Here is a 15,087-nt window from a genome sequence, read left to right on the forward strand (position 1 = left end):
TATATGGTGAAGAACAGGTTACCAAGGCAAGATACAGCCTTTACCTGAGAGACTTCTGGTTTAGGATTTGGGCTCACAGCTCTCACTGCCTTGGATAAAAAAAAGGGGATGATAGGAAAGAGAACCATCAGTAACACCATGATCTGTAACATAAGGCAGACCCTGTTCCCTGATTGCTGGTTAGGAATCATACATCATATGAGGAGGAAAAGTATTTGTTGTCAGGCAACTGCATCCTGCGTATGTCCAAACCCTCCTGTTGCTGCAGGAGAAATGAGCTGGCACACGAGGCAGAGTGCACAGGCTGAAATGAGCTCCCCTGCCCACCCCTGCCACTCTGCATGGAGTCAGCAGTCCAGCACCAGGAGAATGTTTTGGATTCAGACTTGCTAATGGATCAGATCCCAGGAGAGTTCATGTACACAGCTGCAAACATCATCACTTTGACAGTGGCTAATCACTTCTGAAAGATCTCACAAAATAATGTACCTTATGTGAAGTAAGAATGAAACAGCCGAGTAATGATTTTCATGTCAGGAGAAAGAATAGGCATAAAAACTATTCCCCCTTCAAATGTTGGAAGGGACAAGCCCCCACACTTGACACTGAGAGAGTTTTATAAAGTTCAGTGGGGATTCTCACGGGCAGAGGCTGCAGGACAGCAGCCCCACACACCCCAGCAGCTCTTCTGTCCCTTTCCTGGGCTCCCAGAACAGTCACCTCTGACACTGCCAAAGGTAAACCACAGCCAGGGGATGGGAATAATGATTGTAACATTCAGCATGTCACCAGAGCCCTTGATCCTTTTTTATTCCTAGTTAGCCTGTCAGGAAACATTTGCTCTGTACAATAGTGAAGGAGCACGGCACCAAGTGAATAACCAGAGACTAATCCTAACCCACCTCCAGTCAGTATTTCACCCTGGTTAATACAGGATGAGTCTCTAACAGAGGGAGCAAAAGGATATTTTGATATTCTTTCATCCTTCACTGTGGTTGGGTTCTCTCTGCTACAATCCTATTATCAACAATCCTGATGGAAGTGAATTTGTGGTTCCCCAAGTTCCAGGACATGGCTCAGTCCCGACTGTCACCTTGCAGAGGCTGCAATTATTTTCCCAGGCTTTTGGTTTCAGTGCAAGGATTTTTATTTTAGTTGCTATGTTCTGTTCTCAATCCAGATTAGATTTAGCAGCTAATGATCAACAATGAATCAAGTTTACTTCAAATTAGAAATCTGACTGGACTCAGGGCGCAGCAGCTTCTAAGAAAATAGACTTTCCTAGAAAACCTGATTTTTTTTTTTCCTTTCTTAAACACATCAGTTTAAGACAGAGCACTCCAAGACTCCAGTTTCATTTAGTTGTCATTGACTCCTTCAGGGAGCTCAGTGCTGAACAGCCCACATCACATTGCCTCAGAAAGCAGGGAAAGGTTTAAAAGCAGAGCTACAAGGTGCTCAGGAGAGGCTCACAGACAATAGGGGAATTAATCTATTTTGGTCTCTTTGCAAAGGAATGTTCTCCCTAATATTGATAAGAATTTAATGTACACATCCAGAAGCACACATTTATTTGCTTATAAATAATTTTTAAACTCAGGAAATAATTTATCAGTGTTGTTTTCACAGCCCTCAAGTTTAGGTGGCATTCTGAAGATGAGACTGCCCTGACTGGGAAATAATTTCTGTTTCAGGAAGCTCATTTCTTTGAGGCAAAGAACCTGAAAGTTTATAATGCTCACTAGAAATGAATAATAATTTATTACTTATAGACATGTCTGTGCTCTGAAGTATATGGGACATGGAATGAAATCTTGGACCTATTCAAGTTAATAACAGAACTGCCACACTTTAAAAGGGTGTTAGCCTCTATAATTTACAGTCTAAGAGCAGATATTGGTCCCTGGAAAAGTTTAATTTGAACTTCAGAGAAGAATCAGACTGTATCAGACTAGAAACCTTTCACTGATTTTAGGAATCACTCGACTGAGTTGAAGCAACTGCATTACAGCACATCTCCAGGGATGTCAGGGAATAATATTTATTTAAACAGTGAATGAAAAATAATTTAAAAAAAAAAAACAAAACTGTGGCAAAACCAGCCTCTATAGACAAACAACACGCACACAAAAAAGTAAATCAATGAAAAATTTTTAGGGAAATTGAAATCAGATCCTCACTTACAGGAGCTCCTGATTAAAAAGAGAAAGAAGCCCAGTGCCAGTGCCCTTTTAAGTGTACAAGCTCAGCACGCTGAAGAATAGAGTCTGCTTGAAATTAGTATAAATCTCACAGTGTATTAAAGCAGCAGAAGATGAGGGTAGCTATGGTAATTCTAGCACTTTATTAAACACCAGACAAATTGAAGAGTACATTTCCTGCTTTTTGAAAGAAATGAATGATATCTCCTGATTGGGGAATGCTGAGGGCAAGGGAAGCTGCCTGGAACGGCTTCAAACAGCACCGCAGTACATCCATCAGGACATTTAGTGGGGCTTTTCAGGGCAAAACGGTGGAAGGAGAAGGGGGGAGTGATTTTTATTGCTAAAATTAATTTTATTGTGGTGCTAACTAACCCTCTTCCCCCCCTGGAATCGCACACAAATAAAGAAAAATGACTGGGGATGCTCGTCCTCTCCGTGGTTTCTCAGCACTCATTTGTTTGCAGCAGGGCTGAGCTCCCCACAGCCCCTCTTGCCCAAACTACAGCTCAGAAATCAGACACATAAAGAACCGAGGATCTGATTAAGAAAAGTACATTTATATTTTGACCGTGTTTTATTTTTAACATAAAACATCTTGAAAAAAAAGTTTTATGATTTAGCATTTATGAATGACTAGATTTTAAGAGAATTGTAATATTTTTTTAGGGTATTTCAGCTCTATGAGTTATTTCTTGTAGATTCAGATAATGACATTATAAATCTTTCTGTGGAGGCAATTACTAAGGCAGAAATGGCCTATTCCCCATTGGCTTTTAGGCTCAGCTTACTGACATATTACAAGCAGGCTTACCATGGTCATTAAAAACTGATCTGGGATTTATTGTACCTCTTTAAACTCTCAGTACTTTGAAAAGTATTGAACAGAAAGGAATACAAGGTGAAGTTACAAAGAGATCCAACGAAGCAATCAGGGGAAAAATAGGCTTAATTTATCCCAGCAAGGCCCACCAGAAGCGCCACAAAAATATTTGAAATTGAGCTTTGAGTCCTTAATAGAGATCACTCACAAGAGCTATTAATCATATCAAATGGAAACACTTTTAAACAGAGGATTTGGGAACAGAACATCAACATGAGATTACAGGGCAGAAAACAAAGCCAAGGCTTTAAGGTTGCCAATAATAACAAAATAGCTGCCCAATGCAATCGCAAGAATGAAAAAAAATTCAACTACAGCAACTTTTCTTGCCTAGATCCCAGTCACCTGCAGTGCAAGCAGGAATTTTGTCTATCCCTAGTGTTCACATCAGCCCTCAGATCACTGCACTGCAGTCGGGTCTCAGGCAATCTCTGGTGGGCAGCAGCAGGAGCACAAACCCTACACCTTGTGCTCATGGAGCTAAAGGAAGGCTGGGATAAGAGGAACACCAAGAACCGCTGGATCTGGGCAGGACAGGCACAGGAAAGGTCAGTGACAATGTTTCTGTTCATCACCTACCAGCTACCCCTCAGTTCTGGGTGAGGAGCTGCAGCCCCAAACCCTTGTTGCTCCGGGACATGCCCTGGGGTGGAGGTTTGGGGCACTGGGGAGATCCCCTGGTGCTGGATACACCTTCCACTCCTCGTGGCTTTTGTCCTGAGCTTAAAGCTGCCTTCAAGGGAACAAGCTCTGCTCAGGAGCTGTGGCTGTGTTTTATTTACTCCTGTGGTCATCTCTGAGAATCCCATTCATTTTAGGGACAAAAGCCACCAAGGGTGACTGTTGTCTCAAGGTGTTATATGGCTTTACAAAGTACAACCGCTTTCTGTGCATCTCTGCAAACAAAACAAACCTGCAGTTTTATCAACAATTCTCTGTTGGGAAACCACAAGTGCCTGAAAAGGAACACAGCTTCACTGGTTCTAATTTTTTAGAGCCTCACCTCTGGTTTTAATTCTCAAAAATAAGTGGCAATTTGGCGATCTTTCTATCTGTTAATGGGCATCAGATTTGCAGGGGATAAAGGTTCAGTACCTTTCTGAAAACCCAACTACAGATGTTTGAAGGCTGCTGATCTAAGAAACAAGCATCACTTCTACCTTGTAAGTCACCATAAGCTTTCTCAAGATGATTCTGACAGACACAACATATTTGGATGTTGTACAGTATGTCGAGTGGCCAACATGTATTTTAAAGAATATGTTATTACATACTTTTCATTTCCAACCTGAAACCAAATTATTACAGGTAGTCTAAAAGCTCAGCCTTTTCGTCAAGTTTGCATTTTCCAGAGAGATTTGTCACTCTAAAATTCTCTTTACTTTTCCCCAGGAATAAACTGAACTGTATTTGAAAATAATGGCTTTAATTATAATTGGCATATCTGAGCCTACAGCTAGTGCCAGTCACTTTACTAAGTGACATTACTTATGACACTGGCAAGATCAGAGTCTTTTATCACTTTTTTTTCTAAATTATTAATAGGAGACAAATTTCCAACCTTCTCTAATATCTGATTATCTCTGGATAACTGGAGACGGGTAAAGATAGAGGATCACATCCAGAACTGGGCCCCCACTAGTAATCCCTAAAAATCCATGGCATTCAGAGTGCAGAATCTTCTCCAGACGAGCAGAAATTAAAAGATTTACATCTCCATTGACTAAAGGGGCTGTCAGAAGATTGCTGGGTATAAATCAAGGGTGAGAAACCCTGTGCCCCAGAACTAGGCACAGCCCATGACCTCAACTCGTATTTTTGGTGTGCATTGGCATAAAATCCACCAAAAGTGCCTGGTGGATCCATTCATCACTGCTGAAATGATGAGGAAATATTTGTCAGTAGAGATGGTCTAGTGCTGCACCAGAGCCTGGGGGGTGGGAGGGAAAGGAGGGAACTCATAGGGGCTGGTATGTGGGTGCAGCACCCAGAGGGTGGGTGAAATAAGGGGTGCAGCATCAGCTTCTCTGTCCCTAGCCTTCCCTTGTATTTACAGCCCAGTTTAGGCTCATGCTCAGTGCTCATCTAGCAAAACTAATGAGGTTAATACAGTCATTAAGAACAGCAACAGCACAGGTTTGGTCCAGAATAAGTAAACTCACCTTTCACTCCAGAAAAAGGGAGGGCAGTAGCCCTGACTGCAGAAAGTGGCACCACATATGTAGGATCTGCCTCCACACATGTAGAATTTGTCTAAAATACTCCTTCCATTAAGACAAAACTCATTTGGCCCCGCTCTCCCTCCTTGGAACGTGCACAGCATTGATTTACACTTTACTAGTCATAACTTCAGCTATTAGAGTGCTCTTAGCATCCTTTCTAAATTGGCTTCAGGCATTTGGGGAGTCATTGTCAGGCCATCTAGAACACAGCTAAAGGGATCCTATGGCAGAGTAATACTGTGTATAAACTCCAGTCTGGGGCCCATGAGGTATTTCCTATAACTCTCCCACATGGACATTCCGAGAACACGTGCACGAAGTGTTCCAGAATATTTATAACACATCACCAGCCCCCTCAGGATTCAAAACACCAGCACAGTGAATCCCCCTCACAGTCCAAGAGATCCATAATGGAATATTGTTGATAGAGAAATCCTTAATCACCTGCTGATTATTCTGACTGCAAACCCAAAAGTTATTCCAGACTCAACCTGATATTTGAGTGTTCATATCAGAATCTGAGTTCCTTCAGCATCCTCAGTCAAGTAATCTCATACTGCAGAATATTTTTAAAATTATTTTTTAAAATGTATTTTTCCATAAAATTTAGAATCACCAACTATACTGTATCAGATGAGTCATTCTGGTTTAAGACATCCTTCTTTACTGACATGTCCAATTCCTGCTATTGCAGAAGTGAGTGAATAGACCTCTAACATGCTTAATTCTGTAACCAAACCATGTGAGAATTATCCTTCTGATAGCTGTTGAAATACTCTGGCTGATTGGCAAAGTCAAAATGGCAGAGACTATATCAATATTAAAATACAGATTACAGCTTTGATTTTTAAATTTACTTAGTTAATGGTGTAGCATCAGCTGCAAAATATGACAATGAGACTCAACTCCATTCTCTGCCTTGTAAACTCAAGCGTGGTTAAAATTCTAGATGGTTTCCTTTAGCTCCTTTCAATGAGTATCATAAGGATTAATTCTTAGGGGAATCATTTTGCACTTCTCAAGGTGGAAATAGCAGATTAACACACAGGATTATTTCATGACGACTGCTGAGGTTTTTCCTCAGACTATCAAAAAGAAGAAAGACAGGCCCTCAGAGATGTGACTTGAGAACACTGACTTGGATTTTATCTTATAAACATAAGGATAATGATAAGGGGTAATGAAGTTCTGTCAATGTTGATTGCTTAATATAAGATAATGTGTTATTTTTTTCTCCTGGGAGGACTATTACATAGAGACACAATTTAAAATAATAGTAGCCAGAATTGTAGTGCAGCTGGAAGTCAAGGGTGACATAACCATCTCAGATGACAAGTTTGTACACACAAATATATCAGAATGACAATGAGGAACTACTGCAACTGCCACAAGGAAACACATCCAAATGCTCACTTGCCTTTTACTTTTGTGCAATTCCATTTTTCCTGATACTTGTGATTTAATTCCCAAATATTTCATCACATGTCCTACCTGAGAGCTGGGTAAGAATTCAGCAGCAACACATGCAGAAGTGGTTTTGGTGGCCCCCATGAATCCATACAGAGCTGCTCCCTTTTCCAGATTTCCCAAAGTGTTAGCTCTTCTCTGCTTGGTTTGCATGGAGAACCTGTGGGAACAAGGGATTGTGCTGCTGAGAGCTCAAAACAAGCTGATTCCTCTGCCAGTCCTCACACAGAACAGCCCAGTGCAGCACAGCCTCAGAAAAGTTGGAAAAAAAATCCCTGCAAGCATTAAACACACTTTTCCATGGGTAGTGAATTGCAATGCACAAATCAGATGAGAGAACTGGGCAGCTTCAGCAGGAAAATCTCAAAAGTAAAGCTCCAAACCCACAGGAGAGCTCAGAGGCACAAAGCACACCTAATTCATGTTTTCCTTTGCTTTGTCCACACAAGCTGTAGAGCTGTAGCCACCAACCCTTTCCTCACAGTCACTATGAGAAGAGACTACCTGCTGGTAGCAAGACTAAACTGAAAAATATTCAGGATCATTCCTCAGCAAGCAAATTTCCAAAACTGTGAAAAATAACAAATGATTTGAGAGTCAGTTTGAAATGTTTACCTAAATAGACCTTTTCCCCCTCATAATTGAACAGAGTGAGCTGAAACATCCCCAATTTCTTAGTGTAAACTACATATTGATTTTGATGCAGTACCAAAAGAGTTCTGGCACTTAGGCAGACTCCCACAAATCTGATCTCTGGAGCACGTTCCAGTTCTGAGGTGTCAACTGACACCTCCTCCAGATGAACTACATGACCTCCAGAAGTCCCTTCCAGCCTAAATTATTCTCTAAGCATTTTGAAACATCATTTTCTGTGCTGTACCACCGGTCCTAAGGATGCCATTTAGCACGCTCAGAAATGAACTATGCAGCAACCAGGATGTAGTTAGAAGAATGCAATTTAAAACACATTTTCCTCACAGATAATACGATCTGTGGTGTTCCCAGGAGTCACTCTCATGACCTATTCCAGTCACAACCCTTATTTATAGGTGGTGATGGAATGAATGAAACCTGCTGCTCCATAGTGAGAAATTTTTGTGATGCAATAACTGGAGAAGCCATCACAGAAAATTAGGTCCCTGTGCGATTCTGCATGAAAACAACTTGAGGATTCTGCCTGTTTTAAGTGATTTACAGCAGAGACATATTTCTCCCTGCTGCACAGAGGGCCCAAATCAAATCTTCCACAGAACAGCTGCAGTTCTGAAGGGCTGCACTGTCACCACCTCATGGGAGTTAAGGTGGGAGAAGGAACAATGGTTCAAAATTTGCCCTTTTCCTTTAGATTGGCACAGGTACTACTGAACCAAATGGAGGTCCATCCAACCCTGGCACCTGCCTGCAACAGTTATACCAGGATCTCAGGGGAAACGCTGGAGAAACACCAGGTAATGAAGAAAGATCCTCAACCTGCAGGAGCAACTACTCTGGGGTCTTCTGAAGGTGGATCAGTGTTTATTTAACTGTCACTGGTGGAATGAACATCCCTGAATTACCAAAACAAAAAGATCAGGGGCACAAAACGTCGTGAAAAAGTGTCAGACTCACACTCCAAAGCTTGTAAGAGATTTCAACGTTTCAGGCAAAGTCTAAGGACAGAATAAGAAAGTTCAAGGTACAAACCAAAAATGATGTAAGCCATAAAAAAAATGCCTCTATAACTAATGTAGGGAAAGGAAGTTAAAGTGAAGTTGGGTTGCACAGCTTTTCAACCGGCTTCTACTCAAAAAAGTAGAGAAAGCCTTTGGCAGATGTCCTCAGGAGGCCCTATGTATTTACTAATTTTTTGGGGGGCTGAGTTGAGCTGTGAAGAGAGTGTCACCACAATGCTCTAGTATTTGATAAGGAAGGTTAGAAAATATTTAGGCTATTTAGCCATTTTAAAATAATTTTCCTGCTTTGTAGTCCTTCTGCCTCATTCTCCATTATTTAAAGGACTAAGGTTCAGAGATCTTAATAGTTATTCTTGAGATATACTGAAGAATAGGTGAAGTGACAAAACACAGAAGTCAAGGGAATGGAAAAAAGAAATAACTAGAAGATTATAAAGGAGTTTCCTTTTAAATTTATGGGAAAACTCTGGAACAAATTATCTGTATTCTGTAAAGATAACAAGCAAGAAGAGTTTGACATTTTGTTCATGAAGATTAAATTTACTTCTCTAAGGAAGGAGGTTTTGTGGACAGAAAGCAATAGAGATCAGTAACTTTGAGAGGAATTCCTGATTGCTGTAGGATATCTTGTACTGAAGCCAAGGAAACATGGTTCAGATAAAACAGTGCTTGGATGGGCACAAAATCAGTGTTCAAGCTGTACTCAGAGTATTTACCAAAGGCTGTGAGGCAAAAGTGAGACAAAGTGAGGTTCCACAGGGGCCTGGGATTGGTACTACTCAATATTTTCATTAGTGACCCCATTGACAGAATAGATTATGCTTATTACAACTTCAGACAGCATCACATTGTGAGGATGCTGGAAGACAACACCAGAATCCAAAATGATCATGACAAGTCAGAAGTAGCATGAAAAATAAGAGGGACAAGTGCATCAAATTCCATGTGGGCAAAAACATTCTACAGTGCATGATGAGGGAATAACTAACAATTCTGTACAAAAGAATTCAGGGACTGTAGTGCATCCCATATAACTTCTATCCAAGTTGGACCTCAGATGTGGAAGAACAACCAAGAACCAGACCCAGGTACTTTTACCACCTGAAGCTTTAGCTGGCAGAAGAGAGTCACATGCAAACTCTATTAGATTATTAAAATAACCCTTCATATTCTGCTTAAAACTCCTCCTAGATGCAGTCATCCAAAGCTTTAAGGTTTCCACAGAGGTGCAAGGCTACTAGAGTGACCCCTCTCCTAGTCTTGGCTTTGAAATGCTGATACAAAGAGTTGCTGACAGGAAGAATTTTACCTCCCTAATTCCAAACTATGGGTTTTTTCAGGAAGAGGGTGACACGAGCAGTTGCTTTGGTGCACTTGAATGACAAGAGTTGTGTGACTGTGCATTAAGTGTCTGATACTCCATTAAGCTACTGAGTGGCACAGAAAGGGAAAGGCAAGTGGTTGTGTCTTTGAGATGGTTATAAATAATGGACTTCAAAGTAACAATTGGTTAACAGGCTGTGTGCCAGAAAAAGTCCATCTCCACTGAATCCACTGGGGAAAATTCCCTGAAAAGAGTTTATTTATATGAAAATATGACCACAGCACTGTTGTCAAGGTCAGTAAGACTTATAGATATCTGCTGTGTGAAACCCATTTGTGTAAGGGTGATCTGCATAAGGGGTACTTGGAGTTCACACAATAATCCCATCCTTCCAGGAATTCTAAGATTAATGGCATCGGTCTGGAATGAGTTTCTACACTCATCTGCTACAATATCTTGACGATAACTTGCATATTATTATATTGGCATTTCAGGTATCTTTAACTATAGCATTTATACAATATACAAGTAATATATATAACACAATAGCTATCACTCTATTTAGATATTAGCACAGTGTTCTGGCACACATTTCAGACAAGAATAGAGTTCAGTACTACAGCACACTGTTACTGGGGAAAGAAACCACTCCATACACCACCTGTGGGTGTTGTCTTGACCCTCTCTTTTTTATCCCTTCTGATGCTGTCCACACCACATCTGAAATAGGTACCTGTCTCCAATTTGCACTAAGACAAATAATAAACAACAGCAGGAAAACTCATTTCACTTAATTTTCAGTATCACAATTCGCTAAACTGACATTAACAACTAAAACACTCTCACAGCCAAAGCCATGGAGGAGGAGTATGTAGGGCATAAGTAACACCCAGATAAGGCTGTTGCACAGAGTATTCTCTCTCTGACCCCAGTTCATTAGAGAAAAAGCAATGATTTAAACTACCTATCTAACCTCTTCCAGAGCTATAGTTTATAATCATAAATCAGCCATGTGACTACCTGGAGGCATCGGGGAGTTTGCTGTTCCACTGTGTTACAGGGCCAGCAGGGAAAGAAAGTTCCTATTATTGGATCATGCAGCAGACATTGGTGCTTGAAATTTCCACTTACACTACATTAGCTCGAGGCAGTTCATTTGCTAAAATAAAAGAAACAAAGTGTAAAATATTCACTGACTTGCTCAACAAAGCAATCAACGAAAGGGAGAAAGAGAAAGAGGGACACAGAAAGGGAGGGAGTGTGATTTTTCTTCCCCCTGCTATCACACTGTTGATAAATACCATTAGTGTTTTAAAATTATCTCACCCATTCAGTTTAAATTTAAAAGTATTAGTGGTATTATCAGTCTATCTATCCATCTCCCTTTATTTTGTCTGTCTCCTACTTCTATTTTGTGTGAAATTTCAAGAGATGAATCCCATTTTCTATTAATTCAATGGCTGTCATCTTGCATTGCATCATGTAACCCAGATCACAACAATGAAATCTAAGGTTTTAAATTAATAATATTGCAACACATCACTTAGTAAAGCATTGTACTCATCCAGATCCAGCCAGCTCAGGCACCTTGCCCTCCAGTCTGATGCCTTTCCCTGGGTGGGATTCCACCTGCACAGTTGCAAACAATCTATAATTGGTAACTGAATACTCTGAACTTCATGGTGGATAACGTTGCTTTAATGGGGTGTTGAGGCTTAACAAGATGTTTTTGCTTAAAAATAAAATAGTTGGGAAAAAGCTTCAGGGAATAAGAGATCTCGGTTCTCTGAGTGGCATTTTCCACACCTACAAATATATGCTGACAGGTAACTCTATTGCATTACAATTGCCTTACATACAATGTCAGCTAAAGCTACATGGAAAGTCAGCATCTTGGAGCACCTATGCACCATGAAACAGCTGATAGATCTGGTTAACTATTACGAGTTCAGATGTAATTTCATTAGAACCACTAATTCTCAAAAAGGAAAGGAGGGAAAAAAAAAAAAAGCCAAGATTATATGCAAGTAAACCATCAGAACCACTACAAATTCAGGAAGGAATAAAACATTGTGCCTAAAGGAAAACACATGAGATCAAAAATACATCCTATCCAACATTTACTGTTGTTATTCAGGCATGTCTCCTATTATGTTTTGTCATGTAGAAACAAATCCACTAGTAGGGATCTACATTTTTAGCTTGTGAATATTTCTAAAAGAAAGGATAAAAAGAAGAAATACGACCATAAGTTCTTCAGTGGCCAACCTGAAGTATAAGAAACAGATGTTCAGCTGGGAATGCCTACCTTGTTCTCCCCTTCCCTCAGAGCCTATGTAGAGCTCTAAGAATATTCATAAGACTTTCTGTCCTGACAAACAGATGAAGCACTTGGTAAGCAATAGGTACAGAGTGATGGGGGATTCATTAGATAGCTGCTAATCGTCAAATAAGTTCCAGCCCAACCTGCTGAGTGTAAATGCAAATTTACCACCTTTGGAGCTGCCTCATTGTACAGCTATTGATTTATGCTTGAATGGGAGTTCAAAAAAAAGTTGCCTTTTGAAGCCTTACTATCTGAGCACGGCTCCTTTGTCCAGGTGTCTTGGGGATCTCGTGCTGCAATTTTGATCTTTGTATTCCAAAAGCCTTAGAGAGTCAATTCAGGTAACTTAAAAGTGAGATATAATCAGAAAGGATTTGGAAATAAAGTCTTTGCCTTGTCACATTAATGCGGCCCTATCAAGTGGCAGTTTATCAAGAGGCAGCTCACAAGGTTTTAATGAGCATGCTGCCTGTTCTTGTACAATACTAATTAATCCCATTTTTTCACACTGGTGTGATTGCTTCATGAAACCCGCATTGTTTTATGCTCAGCAGCAAAGCGGGCTCTCACTGATTAAATCTCCTTCCCAGAGCTGGAGCCTGACAACTGAATTATACCTTGCTCAAAATAATAATGGGTATCAGCTAATAAATACGGTTTAACACACACAAAACTATGCAGCCAAAATCACACCACAAAATAGGAGTTTGACTTATAGGCACAGCAGTGTTTCATTAAACATCTGTATTATAATTCACTGGTTTTCCAACTGATGTAATAACTTAATTGATGAGAACAAAGACAAGCTTATTTATTCACCCAATTGCTTGCTTCTTGACTAACGTTTTTCCTTGGTGTTATTGTGGAAATAAATATGCAATATTCTTTTTATAGAAGTCTAATTTAGGCCCTTTTTTTCCCCTATTGAGAAGTCAACATCACAATCTGTTTCTGACAAGTCCTTGCTGCAGTGAAGCAGACCGCATTATGATAAGACAGCAGCGTGTTGTTTACCCTAATGTTCAGACATTCCAGCAAAGGTGAGAGAGGTGTGATGCTTCAGGCAGTTAATAATGAATAATTGTCTGCAAATTTACATTACAGGGTTCAAAAAGCTTGTTTTCTCTCTTTTCCCTTCCCCGCTCTCCCACATGATTTAAAGCTTCTTCCACCTCAGCCAGGGAAGGGATAACTGCAAAGTACTAATGAGAACAGCAGCACTTTTCTCTGCAAGACCCAGTCAAATTAGGGATGTCAGAGATATAAAATAATTTGGGGGAAATAAGTATTTCTTTCCCCAGTTAACAAATATAAAAAGATAGGATATTTTTTATTTTCCTCTTTTATAATACCTTGGTTGCACGTGGCAGAGTAGAATGGTTGAAACTTAATGTCTCATTTTGCTTAAGAACCTCTGAAAAGAGCTACTCTACCACTTAGACAGGATTTCCTTCAAGAAGTGCTCCCTGCAGCCAATAAAACAGAAAAGCAATCATTAACCTTGGATCTAATATAGATTTATATATGTAGCTTTGGATGCCCTGGGAGAAACTGTTTATTATTTATCTCTCATTTGTAATAGTGCCAGAAAAGTATGAGGAATTTTACAGCTGGATCTAAGAAAATAAAGGGGTAGGATTTTCAAGAGAGAAGGAATAGTCCTATCCCCAGCCCCTCCAGCACCATTAACTGAATTTTGCAGCTGAATTTAACAGGAGAAAAAGGAGTAGAAGTTTCAAAAATACATAGTATTTATTCCTAACACCACCTTCTGAAATATTTATAGTCTGAAGAGTCCCTGGCAAGAGTTAGACCAACAGAAAAGAAACCCACTTTCAGAATAAAAATCTTTGCCATTAATTGCTGTCATGTAAGTTTTTGCACTGGGCTTTTTTTGCTGTTAAGAATATTGGTACAACCAGAGCTTCTATAGATTTAAGAATTATTCTGAATCCTTATGAAAAGACATCTCAAACAACAAATTGGAAGGAGTCATTCAATTAGATGGGATACATGGGAAGGTGCTATAAGATAAGGCTTGGAATGAGATGAAAATAGCAGTTTTAAAGTTGTGAATTATTCTATTGATAGAATTATCAAGGCAAGGAACAAGACAGGTTAGAAAATATGAACAAAATACAAAAAAACCCTTTTCAATTATTACAGCACAGGGATATCATAATTTAACTAAGCCTCTCTAGTCCCCTTTCAAGTCTTCAGCTTATGGAAGCAGCAGAGTCCCCATGCAGAATTCCAGACCATCCCTCCAGACAGGATTAGCATTTCCCAGGATTCACAGTGGTGTGAAGCAAACACAGTGACTGCCTGTGATCCGATGGGATCAGGATTCCTCACCTGCCTCTTCCATCTATGGCACTGCCTGATTATTCCACCAGGCAGGATTTCTCCCCATGGAATAGCCTCCACTCTATTGAAGGAGTAGAGAGGGACATAAAGACTAACAAAGCAGAACATTTCTCCCCCAGCTCGTAGCCAGGTTGCAGAGGTAGAAGTTCCTGGGGAATTGGGCACTATATCTATCCCAAAAATGTCACACCTCCATGACAGATCCAGCCATAATTAGATCATAACCTATGTCTGATACTAGGACTTAATTTGTAGAATTGATGTGCCATATGAAATAAAGGGAATTAAAGAGAAAAATTAATTCCTACTAGAAAAAACAATATTAACCATCTGCACCAATGTCTTCTCCATGTGCAAGTACCACACATATTGGCATCAAAATGCCCAAACAACTTATTTATGCTTTTATATATAAAAATACACGAAACATAGTTTTGGGGCCCAGATGCAAACTATTTTTAAAAATTTGCTTGTAAGAACAGAAGAATTTGAGCCTATCCCTAAATAAAATAGCTACTACATTATTTTCTAATAATTCTGTTGAGAAAAAAAAAACAAAAACCTTTCTCTTCTTCTAGAGAATCTAATTATTCAGTGACAGCAGTTGGCTGACTTGGGCACAAC

Source organism: Corapipo altera, unplaced genomic scaffold (genome assembly GCF_003945725.1).
Source record: "Corapipo altera isolate COAL_440 unplaced genomic scaffold, ASM394572v1 64, whole genome shotgun sequence".
In the NCBI taxonomy this organism is placed as follows: Eukaryota; Metazoa; Chordata; class Aves; order Passeriformes; family Pipridae; genus Corapipo; species Corapipo altera.